The sequence below is a fragment of the Caretta caretta genome, chromosome 9, assembly GCF_965140235.1.
Source record: "Caretta caretta isolate rCarCar2 chromosome 9, rCarCar1.hap1, whole genome shotgun sequence".
In the NCBI taxonomy this organism is placed as follows: domain Eukaryota; kingdom Metazoa; phylum Chordata; order Testudines; family Cheloniidae; genus Caretta; species Caretta caretta.
The window spans coordinates 11,691,168-11,712,807 of record NC_134214.1 but is presented as its reverse complement, the minus strand read 5'-3'; the positions used below and the strand labels follow the sequence as shown (position 1 = coordinate 11,712,807).

General features: G+C 41.8%; 1 protein-coding gene and 1 long non-coding RNA gene across 4 annotated transcripts in view; one reads left to right on the top strand and one right to left on the bottom strand.

Annotated features, from left to right (window-relative positions):
* The window catches only part of GNB4 (G protein subunit beta 4), a 53,904-nt gene extending 32,580 nt beyond the window's left edge, over positions 1-21,324 (bottom strand). Inside the window, exon 1 of the mRNA XM_048862997.2 lies at positions 21,131-21,324. The gene's annotated coding sequence lies outside the window, so the exon portion shown is untranslated. The remainder of the gene's footprint in view (positions 1-21,130) is intronic.
* On the top strand, positions 1,563-8,601 carry LOC125642149 (uncharacterized). 3 transcript variants are annotated; one of them, XR_012669845.1, is made up of 5 exons: positions 1,563-1,769; positions 1,855-1,980; positions 3,525-3,665; positions 7,348-7,448; positions 8,184-8,601. It is a non-coding gene; the product is annotated as an uncharacterized LOC125642149 (long non-coding RNA). The 3 variants fall into 3 exon arrangements; XR_007358315.2 differs by lacking the exon at positions 1,563-1,769 and having other exon boundaries at positions 1,796-1,980; XR_012669846.1 differs by lacking the exons at positions 1,563-1,769; positions 7,348-7,448 and having other exon boundaries at positions 1,796-1,980.
* Positions 21,325-21,640: the final 316 nt, after the last annotated feature.

Below are 21,640 nucleotides of genomic sequence, written 5' to 3'. Positions count from 1 at the left end.
GTTGTTCAGTGCAATTAAAACTGCAATTAATTATTTTTAAGCTCTCACTTTTTTTAAATTGTTTAACAGCCCTAATAGATACTATGATTAATACTTTTCAACATTAACAGGATTGATGATTCACTTATACAAATTCAGGCTCCAATCCTGCAGACACATGTGCATGTGTAATTTTACTCACTTAAGTTGTTCCAGTTAAGCTACTGAGGCTTCTCACATAAGTAATATTGTGTTTAAACATATGGAGGACTGAGCCACGCCTTGTTTGTGCAAACACGTTCATTGTACATTAAAATATTCTGAAACACTCCCACATTATACATTTCATTACAGTTTAATTTTGATAAGACTAATGTTATAGTGAAGTGGTAGTTTACATGCTCATCTTTAATAAACTTTTATTTAAATTGGACAAGGCAAATATGTTTCTGTTCTCTGAGAAGGGATTAGAAGGAAAGGAAAGTTACTACTGCAAAGCAGCAACTCAGAATGAATAGTGGTGTTGTTTACATATTCAGGATGTGCTGCAGCACAATGGTGAAATACTTCCTAGCTTAGTGAAACTATGCATGACCTAAGCACCGTTAGCACAGTCAGTTTTGACTCCTTAAAATCACAAATACTGAAAGATCATTTACTTGCAACTCAGGAATCCATATTTATATTTGGTTTATATTTTGATCCTCTTTCAGTCTCATTGGATTTAACATTCTAAAAAAATAGATCAAAAAGGGTATCAAGTTCAACAAATCCTTAAAAAAATTAAGTCTTATTGAACTTTCCTGATTTTACTTGGGAAGCAAGTTATGTATGACAACTGAATTACCAAAGCCTACAGAAACCAAAATCTCTGGCTTGGTTAGGACTTGTTTAAAGTAAATATCCCGATGATCTAGAGTAGCTATACAAATTCGTACTACAAAGTAATCATTATTTTGAGTTTTTTAAAACAGTTTTCTCCAGTCCTGCAACAGCTCTCTGCTAAAATAAAGTTATGCCAACTTGAGTTACACTGCATTGATATACTTCCACTGCCAAGAGATTTTTGGAAAAGAAGACTGCCACTCCCAAGGTACTGAAAAGGGTTAGTGTCGGGGTACTTTTTGCATTTCTAATTTTACTTGTATTGCAAGTTTGAGTCTCTTTTCTCTCTCTCTCTCTTTTTTTTTTTTAATAAAAGATCTGCAAATAGAGCTTACACTGCACAACCAAGTAGTTTTGAGAGGTGTAGTTCTACATTATTGGACATTCCTGCCATATTTATCCACAAATAAAGAAAACCCAGAGCCTATTCAAGCACTGTACATACTCTGAAAAGAATTAACAGATATAAAAACAAAGTTTAGAAGGAAAACTTCAAATCCTAAATTGTGTGATTTGTTAACACTGTAGATCTAAACTATCAAATAGTATTTACTTTACATAACTTCTTCCATCCCCCACCCCACCCACCCCCGCCAACATTTGCAGAATAGATGGTTCCTTAGTTTTATCCAGTATTTAGTGAAACCTTTAGTTTCCCCAAGAACAAAACAGGAAATGGGCCTGGGTGTGACCTTGCTCTCTCAGGTCACAGCTATTGTTGCACTTCTGTACATTTTGGAAGTGTTTTAAAATAATGTGCCTCCATTATAGCTCTGGTACAAAAACAGGAAACAATTAACCAACGCCTCTTAAGAGGAAGGATATTAGCAGAACATATTTAAAATTAATATCCATTTCTTATGCAGATGTATGTAGAAAATATTTTAAGGAAGAGCAGGAAGAAGGTATTCTGCACAAAATGTTTACTACATTTAATATGTACTCAGAGGAGGAACACACAGGACAAGACTAACTTTACTTATTTTTCAGGTCCCACAACATCCAGCCCTTCATTGCGTTGCTTCCCGCTAACACAACTCCAGCATATACCATATTGGTACATTTTTACCACCACACTACCCCACTAGAGTTTGGAACAGATTCGCAGAGACTCCGGTAAGTCACTAAATAATGATTTTTTCCCCAAAAAAAACCTGCTTCATTCTATTTAAGGGTACAAAATCTTGAATTATATTTTAAAAAATTCTAATCATGCTGAAAAGGCTTTGGTTATGTAATTTGTTTCCAACATACTAAGATAGTAATTTGAACCAGATCCCCACCAAGAGACTAAAACCTGCTTCTCCTTAGGACTTAGGTATTAAATGTGTGTCTGAATCTTCAATATGCTTTTCATCAGCACACCAGACAGATACTCTGGTGACTAAGGAACTGTCAAGAGGCCTTTCAGCTAGACAGTTAGAACTCAACACAGATATAAGCAGAATATGATTTTGCAGGATTCCTGATTTTTTTATATATATATATATATATATGCGCAACTATTTATGCAACTTGCAAAATACAAGATAGTCTATGCACAGATAACCTTCTGGTTTGATCCACTTTTAGAGGAATACTGCAATAGTTTCCTGGTCTGGACTTTGGTCTGGGAAAGGATCTTCCATGGAAGACAGATTAAACATGGCATAAAAAGTGACTAACAGCAGTCTGAAACATTAGGCAGACAGAATTATACTATTTTTATATATACAAATTATAGAAAAGTGATAAAACAAAATCAGAGCTAATCTTTGTCACATGCATAGTGAAAATATATTTAATAGAAGAAAAATTAATATCAACAAATATTTTATGCACAAGAGGAGGAATATTGAGGTTACTTTTAAAATGAAATTTGTTATCTAAACCAAGTACATACATAAGAGAAGTCCTAGAAATTAATGTCTAAAGAAGGCTCTATTTCTAATCTATTTGCCTATTTATATTTGATTCGGGAAAGAATACTAGAAAATGGTAAACAATTTCAATATTAGAGTCTTACATAAAGTCCTGTATAAAAGGTATTAACTTTTTGTACTCTGAGAGGTGCCTTTAAAAACTGACATTTTAGCATCATGTGTCTTTCACCTTCATTTCGAGATCAAAACAGTTCAGTTTTTAAGTAAAAAAGTTTTTTTCCCCCTCCTGCCATCCCTGAAAACTCAACTCGTGATCTAAAATTCAAGCAGTCTTCTTTCTTGTTTGCTCATCACCATATGCAATAATGTTTCTCCAGTGGAATTTAACAGTAGTGTTGGTTACAGCAAGACAACCCAGCTCACTCACAGAGCAAGTGATTCTGCAGTTTAGTAGAAAGGTAGCAAAGAATGTTAACAAACAGATACCACTCTGAAAACAGAGCAGATGTTGATAAAGGTGGTGCTATTCAGTCACTTTTCTGAGCAAAACCACAATTACAAGCCACATAATATTTAACTACTTGCATACTAGAACATTCAGATAGATATGGAAGTGACTCCAATAGAGCGCTGCATCTGAAGTGACACTTAAATTATTATGACAAAAGCCATTTTGGTTTGAACTGATTTTCAACAGTAACAAATTAGGTTTGGGGTGGTAGTTGTTTTTTAACACACAAAAATGTAACCAATCCTGTGATATTTACTAAACTGGTTTACTGACCTTTTGTTTTATAGTACTGAGAAAATATTTTGAATGGAGAACTATAATCAAGCAAGTCTGGGGCTGGCATGCACACACGGCTAGCCAAGCAGCTATTTAACCATGTATGCATGAGCATGCACTATAGTATGAGTGCAAAGTAAACGTGCAAACAGGTATGCTATTTAAAACTGGAAGTCAGTTTCTACATTTTTAGTGTATTGTACACAATCTTAGAACAAACAGAAGTGTTTCATGTCAATGAAGTGACTGTTCACTTGAATGTATGCAATTTCTGATATGACAATTTAATTTTGAAGAATAGTGACATTCTTGTTTAGTCAAAGGGCAACTATAACATAGCCCAGCAGTACCAGCTACATGCATTTCACTGAAAGCAATGTACTACTATATAACAGTCATTTATAAAAAAAGAATTGGATGTGTAATACAAGTAGTCTTCTACATCATCATCCCCCATCCCCCCGCACCCCCACTTCTATGGTACTGCTGTTAAAGTGAGGCATTATGCCGTTTGCATAATTATGCAGCTGGGAATTTTAGTATACAGCTGTACCATCTCATACTGAAACAAGGGGATATAAACATTTGTCTTTTTACGTTATTGATTACCCAAATATATTGCCCTAAGTACCAACACTGATTTTGTTATGGGTTACAACATAAAACCAACACCTTTTTGGTCAATTATTTTCAAGTTTAAATCCATCAAAAGATTTTCCTAAATCAGACATTAGGTTTTTGTTTTGACAAGTAATTTTTTCCTACTTATTTTAATCCCCCTTTTGTTTATGCAAATATATTACTAAGAATACATAGATGCTGTAACTATTTCAGCTATCATTTATTATTAAGCCTTCTGATTGCTTCTCATCTGTCTTCTAGAATGATAAATGTTTACTCAAGCAGCATCACATCCTTTTCAAAAGGTCACTTAACATTAGAAAAATTAACAAACTTAAGGATAAAGAATCTTCAGTGGTTTGCACAAAATACTTCAGTATCATCTCTACAAAAATAAAGCAGCAAAATCCCTTAAAGCAAAATGAAAAGGAGTACTTGTGGCACCTTAGAGACTAACAAAAATTTATTTGAGCATAAGCTTTCACGAAAGCTTACGTTCAAATAAATTTTTGTTAGTCTCTAAGGTGCCACGAGTACTCCTTTTCTTTTTGCGAATACAGACTAACACGGATGATGCTTTAATGACAGGTTTCAGAGTAAGATGTTACACTATGTTCCAGAACTAGCATAGCACTGGCAGAGTGTTCTGGAAAATAAAGGTTGTGTTTATATAAGAAGAATCTGTACAATACTGTCAATTGTTAGCCTGAAGTGCAGGCAACCTTCTTGCTGAAAAATAAGGAATCTGTTTCCTAACAGAAATTCCCTGGATAAAGCTGGCATTATGCTAAAAGGAAGTTTTAACTGAAGCTTCCTTACGGTACTAATTTATTTTACATGTATTGATGAAACTCTAGAAAGAAAAATTGTGATTTTAAATGTATTCCTGTTTCATTCACTTCTGAAACAGTTATTCAAATTCTATTTTAGCATTACTTGCCCGGTTATGGGAAAAGAGAATCCATTTACAATTTCAAGGGGGGAGGACGGGGAGGAAGTGAAGAGGTTCCCAAAAAAATATTCTATGCATCTTTCATTCCTTCAATATCTCAACTAAAATTAAATAATGCATTCACTTTCATCTAAGGCCTTGATTATATGAGAAAGTTACACCACTTTAATCTTTACCTAATGTATGCCAACTCCTGTATGGATGACGCTTTCATTTAGGTTTTAAAATGGCTTTTCCTTTCTCTCTTTTTTTAAAAAAAAAGCTCAAAACCTATTCCTGATCAACTTTGGCTTTTTTTCCTCGTATGACTTAATTTGATTGGAAACAGGTTTAAGCAAAAAATGAGAAAAAGCCATTTTTAAACCCAAGTAAGAGTGCCATCCATACAAGTAGGCACTGATTTAGTTAAACCAATTTAAATTCATGTTAGGTTATACAGGTGAAACTTTCCTATGTAGACAAGGTCTAAGAGTTAAATCCTGTGACCAGACAGAAAGGGTGTTCCAGCCTACTTCAAATGCCACAATGAAATGCAAAAGGAGAGGATCTAGATTCTTGTTCCAAACATCTTAAGTTATACCAAACAGAATCATTTACACATAAAAAGGTTGGAAAAACTATTATAAAAACAGAACATGACTCAGTTCTTCAGTTGCAGCATGAGACAAGTAACTTAACCATAAGTTTGAAACTTGCATTTTGAAAGAGTCATGTATGCCGGATCTCTTCTCTTTACTAAACTGTGAACCTATCATATGAGAGGGAAAGATGAAGCAGTTACCACATCTGTGGCCATCCTCTGTAGTTTCTATCCCAAGTGAAGGATCCACTGTGGCACAATAGACTATTTTAAAAAAAAAAATCACTTGTGCACTGGTTTTGGTTCTGACAAGTGTAGATAAATGAAAAAAAAGGAAGGGAGATAGAAGTTAAACTACTGCATGTACCTGGGGTGCTTTTAAAAGGTGTCACATCCTAATATCTTTAAAATAAATGACTAGTCCAGTGGCACCTTAAAGACTAACAGATTTGGACATAAACCCAAAGTGGGTTTTTTACCCACGAAAGCTTATGCCCAAATAAATCTGTTAGTCTTTAAGGTGCCACTGGACTCCTCATTGTTTTTGTGGACACAGACTAACATGGCTACCCCTCTGATACTTAATATCTTTAAGAGGCAGGCACAGCTCATCCTGGGCTCATTTTAGCCCCTTCGAAGGAGACAGGGTGAGCTATCCAGTTGTTTGGGAGTCTGGAGGGTTCCGACAGCCAGACATTCAGGATGGTTAAGGAGCTCTAGACTCTGACAAGCAAAAGTACCAATTTGAGAGGGATAACCTGATGCCGTTTTAAAAGCTAATTTCAGAGTTGAAGACCTAAACAGTGGCTCAAAGCTATTTAGTCTCTCCTTATGGAAGCAGGCATTTCCTTGCAGCTATGTAGCCCACTAAAACCACCTCTCCCCTACAGCTATACATCTGAACTTCCCAACCCCATTATTCCTCAAATCAAGTACTAATCACAAAACAAGGAAAACAAAATATGAACATAGCATACTTCTTACAAAGAATAGTTTCCCCCCTTAACCACATTTCATACATCTACAATAGAACAATTCACTGTGTACTTGAACACAGTGATCAATTTTAGCTAAATTCAAACTCTGAAAGAAAAAATATATTTACACACTACAAATACATTAATACCAATATGACAGGTTTCAGAGTAGCAGCCGTGTTAGTCTGTATTCTCAAAAAGAAAAGGAGTACTTGTGGCACCTTAGAGACTAACAAATTTATCTGAGCATAAGCTTTCGTGAACTACAGCTCACTTCATCGGATGCATACAATATCAATATGTAACACAGACAGTTATACATCAACATCAAGAGCTACAAAATATGTCCAAGTCCCTTATGGCCCATAACTTTATGATGTAAATAAGTGTATTTCTGTGCTATTTCAGCTTTTACCAGCTGGCTTTTTTTCTATTAGTGAGCATAAGAGGTATTTCTTCATGCATCAAGCTTCAAAATACATCATGGGTACTGTTTCTGGGGAATAATGTTTTGTGCAAAATTCATTTCTAAATTAAAATCAAAATAGATTGAGATAACTATAAAGATTGAATCATGAATGGAAGCTAATGCAGTACTGCCAACCTCAAGTGTTAAAAATCATGAAATTGGCTTAAAATGAATAAAATTTATTATTTGTCTTCTGGTTTGAGCTTTCAGGGTACTTTTGCTTTGCATTTTTCAGCTCTTCTCTGCAACTATTAGGGTGAGACTCACGTAATCTCACAATTCCAGCAGATGGGGCTTTAATGCACACCAAAATATTGAAGAACTCATGACAAAATGGTGAGAGTTGGCAACACTGAAAATTCCTTGATTAATTTAGCTATTTGCTTGGAACTCTGGACTTTCCACTTCAATCTTTTTAAAAAAGTTTTATTACCTTAGCTTACAAACTGGCATGAAGTTTTTCCCTACAATTTTGGGAACGGAAATTTGTTCAAACTCTTAAATGAACAGTATTATCGAAAAAGTCACAATTTATGGGGAGGTTAACTTTTATAGATATTTTATGTACAGTTTTGGTCTGCTGCTGCCAACCAACTATATCCATATAGCTGACTATACAGAGTCAGGAATCATAGAATTGTAGAACTGGAAGGGACCTCGAGATGTCATCTAGTCCAGTCCCCTGCACTCATGGCAGGACTAAGTATTATCTAGACCATCCCTTTGAAGACTTCCCTTCCTTGTCTTCAACCACCTTAACTTTTACTGAAGTCTGGGGAATAGCACATTTAGAGACTGTAACAGTGTCCTCATCTACATAGGTCTCATTTTGACCTTTGCTGCTCGCCACAAAGCTGAAGAAGACACAATGCAATATTCCTTCACCCCACTTTGAACTTACCCGCTGTAGCATAGGAAGAAGTTTCTCCTCCTACAGTCCTGCCCATGTCTTGCTAGTAATATCTCTGTGACCTATATTTTGGGGGGGTTCAGAGCAGTAGGGTTTTTTTCTGGGGTCATTTTATTCAGCACTCTGTAGACTGAGATTTGTTTTCTGTTTTAAAAACCAAGGAGTTCAGAAGAGGCAGACAATTTCTTGCCACAGATTTCTACGTCAGCTGGGATGGAGGTATGAAAGAGATACTCAGCATCAACAGCTTTACACATCAACGCCCAAACTCTGATACTCAAAAGTAGGGCTGACAAATAAGTTCTGCTGTATCTTCTGCCAGGGTTATGAGGAAAAATGAAATTTATTTGGAATCCATCCTATAGGCTCCTCATACACTGGAAATTAAAAATTTACCTATACAAAACTAGAGGCAAAAACTGAGACAATGAAGGTTGAACTTAAAGCCTCTGAAGGAAAAAAACCTGCAAAATCTTTATCTGAACTAAATAGTTCAAAAACACGATTTGAGGTCTTGGTACAAGAATTTTCTAGTGTGTAGGAAACAAAACAAAATAAAAAACTTTCAAAAATAAATAAGTAAGAACTAAACACACAGTTATTTGGCCTCTAAGGTAGTGTAGAGGGAGATTTTATAAACCATGTAAGACCATTGTGACACAGAAATATGAGCCTACCCTTAAAATTAGTCAATTTTTCTGTGTTCCTGTTAAACAATTTTATTTGGTACCTCTAGAAGTTTTGCTTCTGAGGAAAGTTCTCACACCTTGAGCAAAGGTCCTGCCCAGCCCCTGAGCTCCTGGCTGGGGAGGTTAACTACCGGTACCTCCTCTGCTGTCCCCGCTCCCCAGCAGCCACGCCACCAGCGCTCTGGGCGGCAGGGCTGCGCACTCATGCACGGTGGCATGGCAGCGTGTCTGGCTCTGGTCATGCGGCGTGGCTCCCAGACATGGTAAGGGGGCCGGGTGGTAGGATAAGGGGTTCCTGGGGGCAGTCAGGGAACAGGGAGTGGTTGGATGGGGCAGAGATTCGGGGGGAGGGTTTGATGGGGGTGGGGTCCCGGGGGGCTGTTAAGGGCAGGAGTCCCAGGAGGGGGCAGTCAGGGGACAAGGAGCGGGTGGGGGATAGGATGGGTGGGAGGTTCTGAGGGGGCAGTCAGGGAGCAGAAAGTAGGAGGGGTCAGATAGGGGGCGAGGCTGTTTGGGGACATGTGCACAGCCTTCCCTACCCGGCCCTCCATACAGTTTCATACCCCGATGTGGTCCTCGGGCCAAAAAGTTTGCCCACTCCTGGTGTAGACAAAGGCTTACTCTACAAGATTATTATTACTGTTTCTCCTCTCTCACATATGTTTTGTATATACCTCTACCCCAATATAACACGAATTCAAATATAACGGGGTAAAGCAGCACTCTGGGGGACTGGGCTGCGTGCTCTTGTGGATCAGCGTATCTGGCTCCAACACGTTGCTCTGAGCAGCATGTTAAGGGTGCTGAATTGGCACCGAGGGGTTGGATAAGGGGCAGAGGGTCTCGGGGGGCAGTCATTGGACCGGGGGGTGGGTTGGATGGTTCGGAGGTTTGGGGGCGGAGCGGTCAGGGGACGGGGGTGTGGATAGGGGTCGGGGCAGTCAGGGGACAGGGAGCGGGGGGGAGGTGGATGGTTCGGAGGTTCTGAGGGGTCAGTCAGGGGGCGGGAAGTTACTATTAATAACGGAAATGTTTGAGGCCAAAGCAAGTTCGATATAACCGGGTTATAGGTGAAACCGCGAAAGATTTTTTGGCTTCCGAGCACCCACGTTATATAGAGGTAGAGGTGTACTTTTTTACTGGTCAAGATTTTAGGCTAGGGAATTCTAAAGAGGTTTCACTGAAATTTTTAGATTTAAATAGGTTATTCACACTTTTTGTTCTAGTTATGTCAACATACAGGGATCCAAAAATCCATTCACCCACACTCAAGCAGGAAACTCTCTAGTGAGCATAGGAACCAATGACATCAATTTCTGCAGATGTTCAACTGCATATACCTACGAGCAACAGCAAACTTATTCACATTGGAGAACGAGCATGAACTTATTCACAGAGGAGAATGACCCAAAAAATAGAGACTGGGAATGGGTGGAATAGCAGACATATCTTTCTTCCCTATGTCTTTGCAGCAGCCAGGAGGTTCTGAGGGAAGGAGTAGAGTAACAGAGCTCTTGCTCCTCCCAGCAATACTCAGGAAGCTGTGTAGCAGGAGGAAAGGAGATGAAGTTTTTTTTACTTTCCACCAGCTGGAGGAAACTGGAGCTTCAGATCTGTCAGAAACTTACTACACAGATACTGTTATGGAAGACAAAGACCCCAAGCAGGTTCTAGGAATCCCCAGTGCCTGCCAAGCCTTCTCTCTCCTGGAATGCCCCTTAGAATTTGATAGTACCACCCACCCCATCTTGAACTCTACCTTTGGACAGTAGGTATCTGGTAAAAAGATAAATTATATAAATGTAGTAAATTCTAACCTTGTATCTAAACACTTTCAACTGCAGAAAAGTAGCTATTAGCCTAACTTTTTCTAAGACGAGTGCACTACTGTTTCACTAAGATTGTGGGCAACATTCAGTTTCCCCTCAACTCAACTATTATGTACAGCTAACTCACTTGATAGGTCAAAAATTAGCGTGATTGCTTGCATAAAGATGACAGGAAGGATGGCCTTGTGGTTAAGATACACCAATCTGAGACTCAGGTGATCTGGGTTCTATTTTAGATGTGCCAAAGATTTCTGGTACAATCTTGGGTAAATCATTTAATCTCTGTGCCTCAATTCCCTATCACAAAGGGTTGCTTTAGAAGGATACATTTGTTAATGTTGAAGATATTCTCAGGTCCTATGGTGATGAGCTTCACAGAAAAGCTTATTAATCATAAATATTTTGAAAAAAGGCTGCAGAAAAAAACAAAGTCCTTTCACAACATTCCTCACATAATCTAAACAAAGTATGAATGGACATAGTAAAATGTTACATGCAATTTTTAAAGTTTGAATGGGTAACAGTCATCGGGGAATAAAAAAAAGAATAAACCATTTAGTAGACCAACAACTTTTAAAAAGGAAGTCTTATGGTTTCTTGTTTCAGAAAAAAGAGAGTCACATTGCAAGTCTGATTACTATTTTACATTCTAAAGGAGACCTTTTGGGTCTGAGGCTGCAAACCTTTAATCATACAAGGAAAGAACTCATAAGGGGTCACCAGACTAGACACTTAAAAACTGCAAACTAAGGATTCTGTCTTTGACATGACAGAGCTAACCATCAGTGTTTAAATAATTTAATAAAGTATTGTTCTGTAAAGATAAGTAAAACTCCAATCAATTTCAAAGAAGATGACATTTCAACTTAGCTTCTTCAAGGTAAAGTAATGTTCCTAACTTATAAAGCAAGAAAAATCGATGAAGTTGTAGTAAACTGGTTTTTGAACTTCTGCATTTAGGACATGTCACACTTTTAGGGAAAACATGTACTGTATCCATATAATCTTTGCTCACACCAGTTTTGATTTACATAAGCTTCTCTTACATTTTGTGGGCCTTGATTATAGGAAGTCTCGAGCACCCAAAACTCCAACTGAAATCAATGGGGGCTGTTGGTGCTCAGCACCTCAGAAAAATCAGGCTCAGCACATAACACTTCTTTTAATAAATAATCATTGTTCATACAGGAACTGTATTAGAATAAAACATCCTTGCATCCTGCCTCTAGCAGTGGTTGTACGTAATGCTTCAGAAGGGTAGGACTCTCATAAACCACTTACTGTACAATATTATAAAGTCAACCATAACACCCATCTAGTTCATTCTCTCACACACACGCACACCACAGTAAATGAATTCTGGGCTCTCCTAAATTCATTACACCTGGTATTTTACTCACATCACCATTAATGAATTTGAGACCACTCCCCCGCCTTCAGATAAAATAAATCTACCCATTAAATGAATATTGGGACCTGCTGCCTCTTTGAAAGGCTCTGGGAGGTGCAGGATGCCCTCAGCCTCCCAGCAACACTTCTCCCACATACACCATTGCTCTCCCTCTCCTTCAAAAAAGGCATTAAGGACTCCACTTCCCTGGTCTTCCCTCATCTCCTCTCCAAAGGAGATGCTGCATCAGCACCACTCCTTCTCTCTTGCTCTGCAAAAGGACAGTAGCTCTTGACGCTCCACTCTCTCCCACCTCTCCTGAAAAAAGTAGTGAGCAGCTCAGAGACTGCTCAGCTTCCTACCCTCATATTAAAGGAGCAGCAATACTTGGACTGCTCCACCGCTTGTTCCCCACCCCTAACACACAGAGCAAAGGAGTCAAGAGCCCCTATTCCAGTATAGCATGAGACAAAATATGTACTCCCTCTGGGCAAATGAGTTTTTCCATGCCATGACTCTGACCCTTCTTGAATCCTGACAGTTACCTAGACATTCATATCACTGTCACAGTGGTATCTGTTTTTAAATTAGAGCTCAGCTACTGCTGTTGTTCAATTGTTTCAAAATTCTTGGATTAACGCCACCAGTCTTAGTGACTTACTGCTGTCGAAGATTTCCACAAATTTTTTACCTCTGACAGCAATCCACTGTCACTATCCTAATGATATATATTTCCCACAAATTTCTGTGATAAGAGAAAAGATCATTTAGACTCTGCAAATTTCCTCAATCTCTTTGCTATATTATGATGTAAAGAGTAACCAGAGTCACTGACTTCCTGATGTACTTAAAAGTTACAAATAATCCTTAAATTCTATTTGCAATAAAAACGCCCTTTTATAAATAAAGCAACCATCACCACAGAAGAAGCAGCTCCATGGATACACCATCTTCAATAAGTGTGGAGGCAGTGCAGCCGCAGAGCTTCCTGCAGCTAGGGGAGGTTCCCAGAGCAGTGCCGCGTTTATAATGGTGCCAGTGGCGCCATGCCTATGCTCAGAAGGGGCCCTGGCCTGCTTGTACCCCAAAGGCATGCTTGCCCACTGGCTCCTCTCCGCCCCTCACCCCGCCCACTGCTCGCTCCTCTTGGCCTGCTCACCAGCCACCCAAGGGCTCCTCTCTACTCCCTGGCCTCTCCCACCACTTGCTCCTCTCAGCCCACCAACTAAGGACTCCTCTCCACCCCAGGCCAGACCCCAGTGCAGTTCCAGAAAGGATCCCAGCACTCTATGTTGCCCACCACCTGTGGGGCCCCGCCTGCCTCCCTGGAGCCAAGCCGTCTGAGACTGGTGTAGAAGCTGACCCAGTCTTGGCCAGGAGGGAGGGGGTACAGTGTGGGGGGGCATGGCTGGGCCCCTCCAGACAAGTAGGACCTGAGGGAACCCGGCTCAGGCAGGCCCTGCTCCTCCTCTGCCTGGCTGATTGTGCTGCTCTCGAGGAGCTGAACCGGAGTGATTTCCCGCCCCAGGACCAGCCCAGGCAGTTCTGCCAGCTCAGCCTAGCAGATGCAGTCACCTCCCAGCAGGGCCAATGAGTGCGGCTGGGGCAGGGCATGGGGGACTAGGTCTCTGAGGGATGTTTGCGTTTTGGGGGGTCTGTGTAGGGCACTGTGTAGTTGTGGTGGTGAGGCTGTGGGGAAGGACACTGTGGGAGATCTGTGTGTGTTGGGGTGCTAGTGAGTGGGGGTTCTATGTGGAGTGCTGAGCAGTTGCAGTGGAGTGGTGCTGGGCATATGTGGTGGTGGGGTTTTGGGGGGTTCTGGGCAGAGGGGTCTGTATGAGGTCTCTGAGCAGGGGGAGCTGGGCAAAGGGAGTCAGGGAGTGTTGGGCGGCACAGCATGGGCTCGCCCCCCAAGGGGTAAGAGCACACTGGCAGCACAGGGCCGGGCGAGCCGGTGTGCATCTGGCAGCTGACAGTTTGTAAACAGTGCCCTTGCACAAGGCTGCATGGATTCCCATTGCCCCTGGCCAGCCCCTCGCTCCAGGTACCGACCTCCGCACGCCATGTTCCACTGCCCCTATGGGAGCCCGCATATATGTTTGGCACCAGGCCCACAAAAGGTTAATCCCGCTCCGTCTCAGAGGGGCGTCTGACCCGGTCCCAGCCCATGCAAGGGAAGAGAAAGTCCCATCCCTCCCTAGCTCTACTAGGACTAGCAGCTGTAGCCCTGCAAAAAGTGATGACCCCCCCCCCCCCCATACCCTGCTACCCTCACTTCTGCACTACTGCTGGCGGTGGCACTGGCTTTAGAGCTGGGCATTGCCCAGCTCTGAAGGCAACATCCCTGCCAGCAGCAGTTCAGAAGTGAGGGTGGCAATCCCATGACGGACCTAAAATAGCTTTGTGATCCCCCACGACTCCCTTTTGGGGCAGGACCCCCACATTTAAACATCTGAAACTGTGAAAATAACTTTTTAAAATACTGACTGTGAAATTAACCAAAATGGTCCATGAATTTGTTAGGGCCTTACTCATATCATATGTCTGTCTACACTGCAATTAAAAACCTGCAGCCAGCTCATACCAGCTGACTTGGACTTGGGCTAAGGGGCTGTTTAATTTCAGTGTAGATGTTTAGGCTCAGCCTGGAGCCCAGGATCTAGGGCCCTGCAAGGTGGGAGAGTCTTAGACCTCAGGCTGTGGTCTCAATGTCTGCAACACAGTTAAACAGCCCCTTAGCCCAAGCCCAGTGAGCCTGAGTCATGGCTCTTAATGTCTGGAAGTTAGAACAGGATTTTAATTGCTTTGGGTCAGAATGCTATAAGGTACTGGTAAACAGAAAGCAGTTGTAAACATTTAAAAAGATATATGCAATTCTGAACTATTTAAGGTTCTCCAATGCACTCTCTTCAGTAGTAGCTTAAGACTTGGGGAAACATATCTAGCTGCACAGATATGAATCTTTCATAACATGATTGAGAGTTTTTAGTGCAGGAGGTTTTTAAACAGCATAGCTGCCAATTTTTGGTTTTCTAATATGGAGTATCTTGTATATAGATTGCACTTTTTAGTCCCAAAAACTTCTATATACACAAGTTACATCACTTAAAATTCATGTCTTGGTTGGTATTTTTAAGGGGCAAACTGTTGAAGTAAATGTTACTCTTTGTCTGCAAATTAAGTTTCCTATAATTTTATACCCTACTATGGATAGCTGGGCAAGAGGAAAAAGATATGCATGCTACCAGCTACTCGATAAAAACTATTTGTTCTATCCTCTGAGGATCCTGAATCTTCCTCCTCTTTGTGGGATGAGAAAGAAGAAAGTGTCCCGTGGCTCCCGCATTTTACCATAATGGGCCTACTTGCCCACTGAAAATATAGAAGCAGAATGTGACCATCAGGAGTTGCTCCTGTTTCCTCAACCTCATTTAAGAAGCACGTGAAAACTAACCTCAATTTTTATTTGTAAAGGATCGTATTAAATAGAAATTTAAACTTAAAATTATAGTTTTTGATACGATAGAATGGCAGTGCTGAGCTTTGTGCATAATTAGCCTAAAGTAGTTGCCTTGTGCTAAAATTTATGATTAACACTTGTCTGAGATCCAACATCTGAAGGAGGGGGAAAAGCAATGGCTTCTTCAAACTGGTGAACAAAGTTTGTCTAAATTCATGCGCTAGATAGGGGGAAAGAATCTCAATCTTTTAATTGGGGCATTTAATTGAGCCGTAAATAATATTTGCCCTGCCATGAGTGCAGAGGACTGGACAAGATAACTTCTTGAGGTCCCTTCCATCTTACGATTCTTCCCTCTCCTTTCTAACTCTTTGATTACATTTCACCCAGTGACACACTGTAGGTATTTTAGTAATTGAATTAGGGCTTGTCTATACTGGCACTTTACAGCACTGCAACTTTCTGACTCAGGGGTGTGAAAAAAACAAGTTTCAGCGCTGTAATATGCTAGTGTAGACAGTGCACTTGTGCTGGTAGCCGCGCCCCTCATGGAGGTGGTTTTTTTAGAGCACTGGGAGAGCTCTCGCTCTCTCAGCGCTATGCCGCGACTACACAAGCCACATTAAAGCACTTTAACGTTGCCAGTGAAGACGTGCCTTAAGATATGTTAACATTTCTCAAACTTTTGAAAGTCAAGTCCCTCTTCAGAGAAATGAAACCAATCCCTTCCCCTGTCCCAAAAATCCTATCGTCTGTGATTAAGGGTCTGCCCCTATTAAATTTTAGTTCTGCTCTTCCACTTCCATCCCCAGTCCTTCCAGTCTCAAACTTTGGGTTTGGCTACACTTGCAAGTTAGAGCGCATTAAAGCAGCCCCGGGTGCCCTAGCTCACTACCCGTCCACACTGGCAAGGCACGTAAAGCACTCTGACTCCACGGCTAGAGCGCTCCTGGTACTCCACCTCAGCGAGAAGATTAACGCTTGCTGTGTCTTGGCTGAAACACCCGGGCGTCAATGTGAATGAGGTGTTGCATTACTGCGCTCTGATCAGCCTCCAGAAACAACCCATAATCCCCTTAAGTCAAGTGGCCACTCTCTTCATTGTTTTTGAATTGCTACAGGAATGCGGATATGCCCTTTGCTACTTATCGGCTCCGAGACAAAGCAACCATTAGTGTGGAATGCTGTGGGGGGGGGGGGTCTGTTGCTGTCTGAATGTACAAGATAGCATGCTGACATGCTCTCAGGCCCCCAAAAACCCACTCCCTCCCCCCCTACATGCACACAACACACTCCCTGTCACACCCCACCCCACCCATTTGAAAAGCATGCTGCAGTCACTTGCATACTGGCATAGCTTCCCATAATGCACCGCTCCCAATGTCGCTGCAAGTGCCACAAATGTGGCCACACCAGTGTGCCTGAAGCTGTCAGTGTGGACAGACTTCAGCGCTTTCCCTACTGCGCTCTCTGAAGGCTGGTTTAACTCAAAGTGCTCTACATCTGCAAGTGTAGCCATGCTCTTTGGCAAATATTAGTGTAGATCTTCATAATGTGATACTTCCTCTCTTTGCTTACTATCTCTGATTAGCTTTAAAACAACACTGACATCTGACTTAGCACTCAATGAAATGAACAGGGCAGTTCAAATTTCAGAGCATTTGTTTCAGGCTCTCTGCAAACTCAGACACTGCAGCATGCTCTACATTCAGGCCACCTTTTGAAAGTTCTGCATAACAGGAGAGTTTTTTTTTTAAATGAAAACAGACTTTATAGAAGAGCACTGCTGTATGCAATCTGGAAAGTTTTATTATACTCTACCATACTCAGTATCAGATACCGCAAAATTTCATTGTGCCTTAAACAATTAGTTCTCTGACATCTTTCACACAAATCCTATTACAAAACACTAGGTTGCAAAACACAGAAGTTTCACACACGAAGACACACACAGACAGACAAGTATACCAAACTATATATTTAAGAAAGATTAAATAATGGATTCAAACCTAATCTGTCATATGAAAGGGGGGGGAGGGGAGGTGTTCATTTTTTGGTGGGCTCTAGAGAGAATTTTTAAATTGTCCAAGATTACTGTAGTGTTATCCATGCTTTATAAAAATGAATTAAATTCATTCAGGGTCTGCATTAACCTATCCATTGATATTAACAAGATTAACTGTTCTGAAGAAAAAAAATGCTCTGCAAAAGCATTGAACCTCTCTAGGTAAATGTTTATGCTGCACAATAATGAAAGCATCAAATGTCACTTCACCACAGACACTAGATTTCTTACCAATTTGACAAGGCTTTTTGAACTGACTTCTAAAATTAGAAGCAGCAAATCAACTGACCCTGCCTTAGGACTTATTCAAGGGCCTGATTTACAGTTTTGGCAGAGAAGACCGTAACAACTGAGTAAGATTTACAATATGCTGTACAAGTTTTATATTTATTTCCAAAAAGAAAAGGAGTACTTGTGGCACCTTAGAGACTAACCAATTTCCAATATCACCTTTAACATTTTTACAGTCATACAGCTTTGTAGCATTCCTTAAAGATGTAACACTCCTTCTTACAAAAAGAAAAGGAGTACTTGTGGCACCTTAGAAACTAACAAATTTATTTGAGCATAAGCTGAGCTGTAGCTCATGAAAGCTTATGCTCAAATAAATTTGTTAGTCTTTAAGGTGCCACAAGTACTCCTTTTCTTTTTGCGAATACAGACTAACACGGCTGCTACTCTGAATCCTTCTTACAAGAGTGCCACCCAATGTACGTACACAGTTCTACAGACCAAAAATATTTTTTTAAGTTTTTCCAGGAAGACTTCTAAGAATCACAACAACAATCCCAGTTTTTCAGAATTCAGGAGAATAGATAATCAGACAAATTAAACAACAGATAAAGCTATCTAGGGAACAAGAAGTAAATTTAGATAATGAAAAGGCTAAAATTAAGTATACAGAATTAAATTTATATAAACACTGTGGCCAACAATGTAGTATTTAATGACCTGATCATTACTCAATAAAACATCCCAAGTCCTGAAAACCAGGCTAAACAGGAAATCTGGTAGCGTGCTTTGGACCTCTGACATAAGGATAGGATTTTCAATATACAGCTAATTTTGAATCTCAAATCAAGGCTTTCATAATTTGCATGTGTAATCATACAAAGTATGTACTTCAGATATGTATTTATGAGAACTGGGGCAATACTCTTTCACTGGTTTAAAAACAACATATTATACACCTCAGGGCTTTTTTCAATTTAAATTTAATTTTGTCATTCTACTAGTCTCATATTACAGAAATACTAAAACATTTCTACATAGATTTTCTCCATTTGTTTTTAGTCTGTTCACATACTTTTCCCCTAAATAAAGAAAAGGTAACCCTGTAGAAATATAAACTGATTGGCAAATAGCACTGTAGGGTTAGGTTGTGCATAAACCTCCCACATGAACTTGTTGCAACAAACACTAAAAATGTACATCCCGTTAAAAGGATTTAACCAACTGAAAGTGCATGCTTTATCAAGATTTTTTGTTACTGCAGACCAGAACTGCATATGCAATTCACAGTAAGCCAACTGGGTACACCAACATTAACTAATAGCTCTCTCCACTAACATATTACTATACATCTTTTTTGCATCACTCTCAACATATCTAATGGAATTCTGTGAGCAGACTTTCCTTTTTCTACTCTCCCACTGTGAACCTAAGTAACTCTGCAGGAGCTCGCCCTAGCACAGCAGGGCAGGCAAGAAACCTCTTTTGGATTAACACAAGTAGCACTAAAGCCGCATAACTTTCAATTTGCTGATGATCAACAACATGAAAGGTTTTTGGCAATTTTTTTCCAATTTAAACCAAACCAAAATTTCCTATAACTTTTTTACAAGATTCAAAATCTTGGGTGTTAATATTTACTTTTATCCCTAGGATAACACCAAGTTTCTGTGGAAGAAAGGAATTTGGTTCTCAAAGTTAGCAACATAGCTCGACAGAGTTGATAATTAAATGGCTTATGTATATTGTACTTAACAGAAAGGAGCTGCAAGCACTTTTCCTGGAGACATGGAGTGATACTTTCAGTTTAGCCCTATGTTATAATCCCCCCATAGAAAAGAAAGGTTTCAGAGTAACAGCCGTGTTAGTCTGTATTCGCAAAAAGAAAAGGAGTACTTGTGGCACCTTAGAGACTAACCAATTTATTTGAGCATGAGCTTTCCTGAGCTACAGCTCACTTCATCGGATGCATCATGCTCAAATAAATTGGTTAGTCTCTAAGGTGCCACAAGTACTCCTTTTCTTTTTTCCATAGAAAAGAAAGTATGGGGTTCCATTGATAGATTATACTTTTGCTAAATGCCAAAAAAAACAAATATAAGTCACTGTCTTACATTTCAGGAAGAAGGGAGATTTCCCTGTCTATTCCATATCTCTAAAAATAGAAAATGGGTAATAGGAAATTGATCTGTTACTGACAATGAAGCGGGTAGGCTTAACTGCTAGTGTTGGTGTGACAGCCATTTTCAGGACCATAACTCAAAGGGCGAAATACCCTATCTGCATCAACAGTAATATCATTTTCAATACTGAACTGAATACTGAATACATTATTTTCAATACTGAATATTGATAACCATTACCAGCAACATGGCAACGACTTCCTAGTACAGAGTGGGTTCCCTAGCCAGAGGGTATCTTGTTCCTCTGTGTTTCTCTGATTAACGTTAGCATTTGTTGAATACAACACACTATAACACTTCAGTCTGCAGTTCTGAAACATTTCCCACCTAGGAATGTCAACAACAAACCAGTTATTGTTAGGAACACGAACCACTCTGCTTATGCTTCAGGGAGAGATGCTGTTACTGGAGCTTCAGGCTGCCTGTTCTAGAGAGAAGGAGCGACCTTGTTCAGTTCAGCCCCACTTCCTACCCCACAGAAATGCAGGGCTAAGGCCTGGAACACTTAGGGCCTCTCACGTTGATAAGGTCTGAAACAAGTCAATTGCTTTAGTGGCATTTGGCTTGAAAGACCCAGGGACCACACGATCCTTCTTTTAAAAAAAAAGGAAAAAAAAAAAAACACTCTCACGGGGGCTGGGCTTCCCCCAGCGCCACAGATCCCCTTCGCCCCTCCAGGAAAATGAGTAATTCAATACAACCACAACCGCAGCCTCCGTGAACACCGCAGGCCGTCAGCGCTTCAGCCCCCAGCTCCCCGGGGCGGGGGAGCCTGCTGCCCCTCCGGCTCACAAGACAGGAGGGCGCCGCGCCCGCCTCTCTGGAGGCGAGGAGACTCCCCGCTCACCCCTGGAGGGAGGCTGCTCTCCAGTCACCCCCCCGCCTCCTCCCCAGATTATTCAGCCCCAAAGGACCGCATCACTCCCCGCAACAAGGGGGATCCTCCCCACCTACCTCCAAACGCCCCCCCTCCCCCGCCTAGGGGCCACACCCAAGAACACCCCCCCACACACACTCTCCTTAGGGGCCGCCACCTCAGCCCCCCGCAACCTCCAGCGCGGGGCGCCGCTGCCCCTCCGCAGGCCTCTGCGCGCGCGCACCGCACCAGGCCCGGCCACCCCTGGGGGACGGAGCGGGGGGGGGGGGGGCCGCGGCCGCCGCCGCCGCCCCGCCCCAGTTGGCGGCCCCCTTGGGTCCCTGCGTGGGGAGAGTCGCTGCCCAGGCCCGCCGGCGAGCAGGGGAGGCCGCGGGGCGCGCTTACCTGAGGGAGCTCCCTGCCAGCCAACCGCGCTCCGGGCCGCTCCTAACGCCGGGCGGGACCGCGCATGGCCCGGCGGGCGGGGGGGGAGGAGAACAGAAGGAAGAAGAGAGACGGGGGAGCCGCGCCTTCCGAGCTGGCCGCTGACAAACCAGCCGTGCCTGCTACGCCTGCCTCCGCTAATTCCAGCGGGGCTGCAGCAGCCCCGCCCCGCTGCCACAGAATGGTACGGCCCACGGTGGAATAGTACAGTCCAAGGGGCGGGGCAGCTCCGGGGCACGGATAGCGGGCTTGCTACTGGTCGCGGGGAGCCGCCGCGTGGCCCGCCCGTGCACGCGCGAAGCTGCGCCATGTGGCTGGGGGCCCCGTCCCCGCGCTACATCTTTAATCCGGAGCGCCGCTCCCCTTCCCCCACCCCGTTTACAGCGGGGTGTGGCCCGACCTGCACGTGACCTCTCGGGGGCTTCATTATTGCAGAGCGTCTACATGCGTGTTTAACGTGTCTCATGGCGC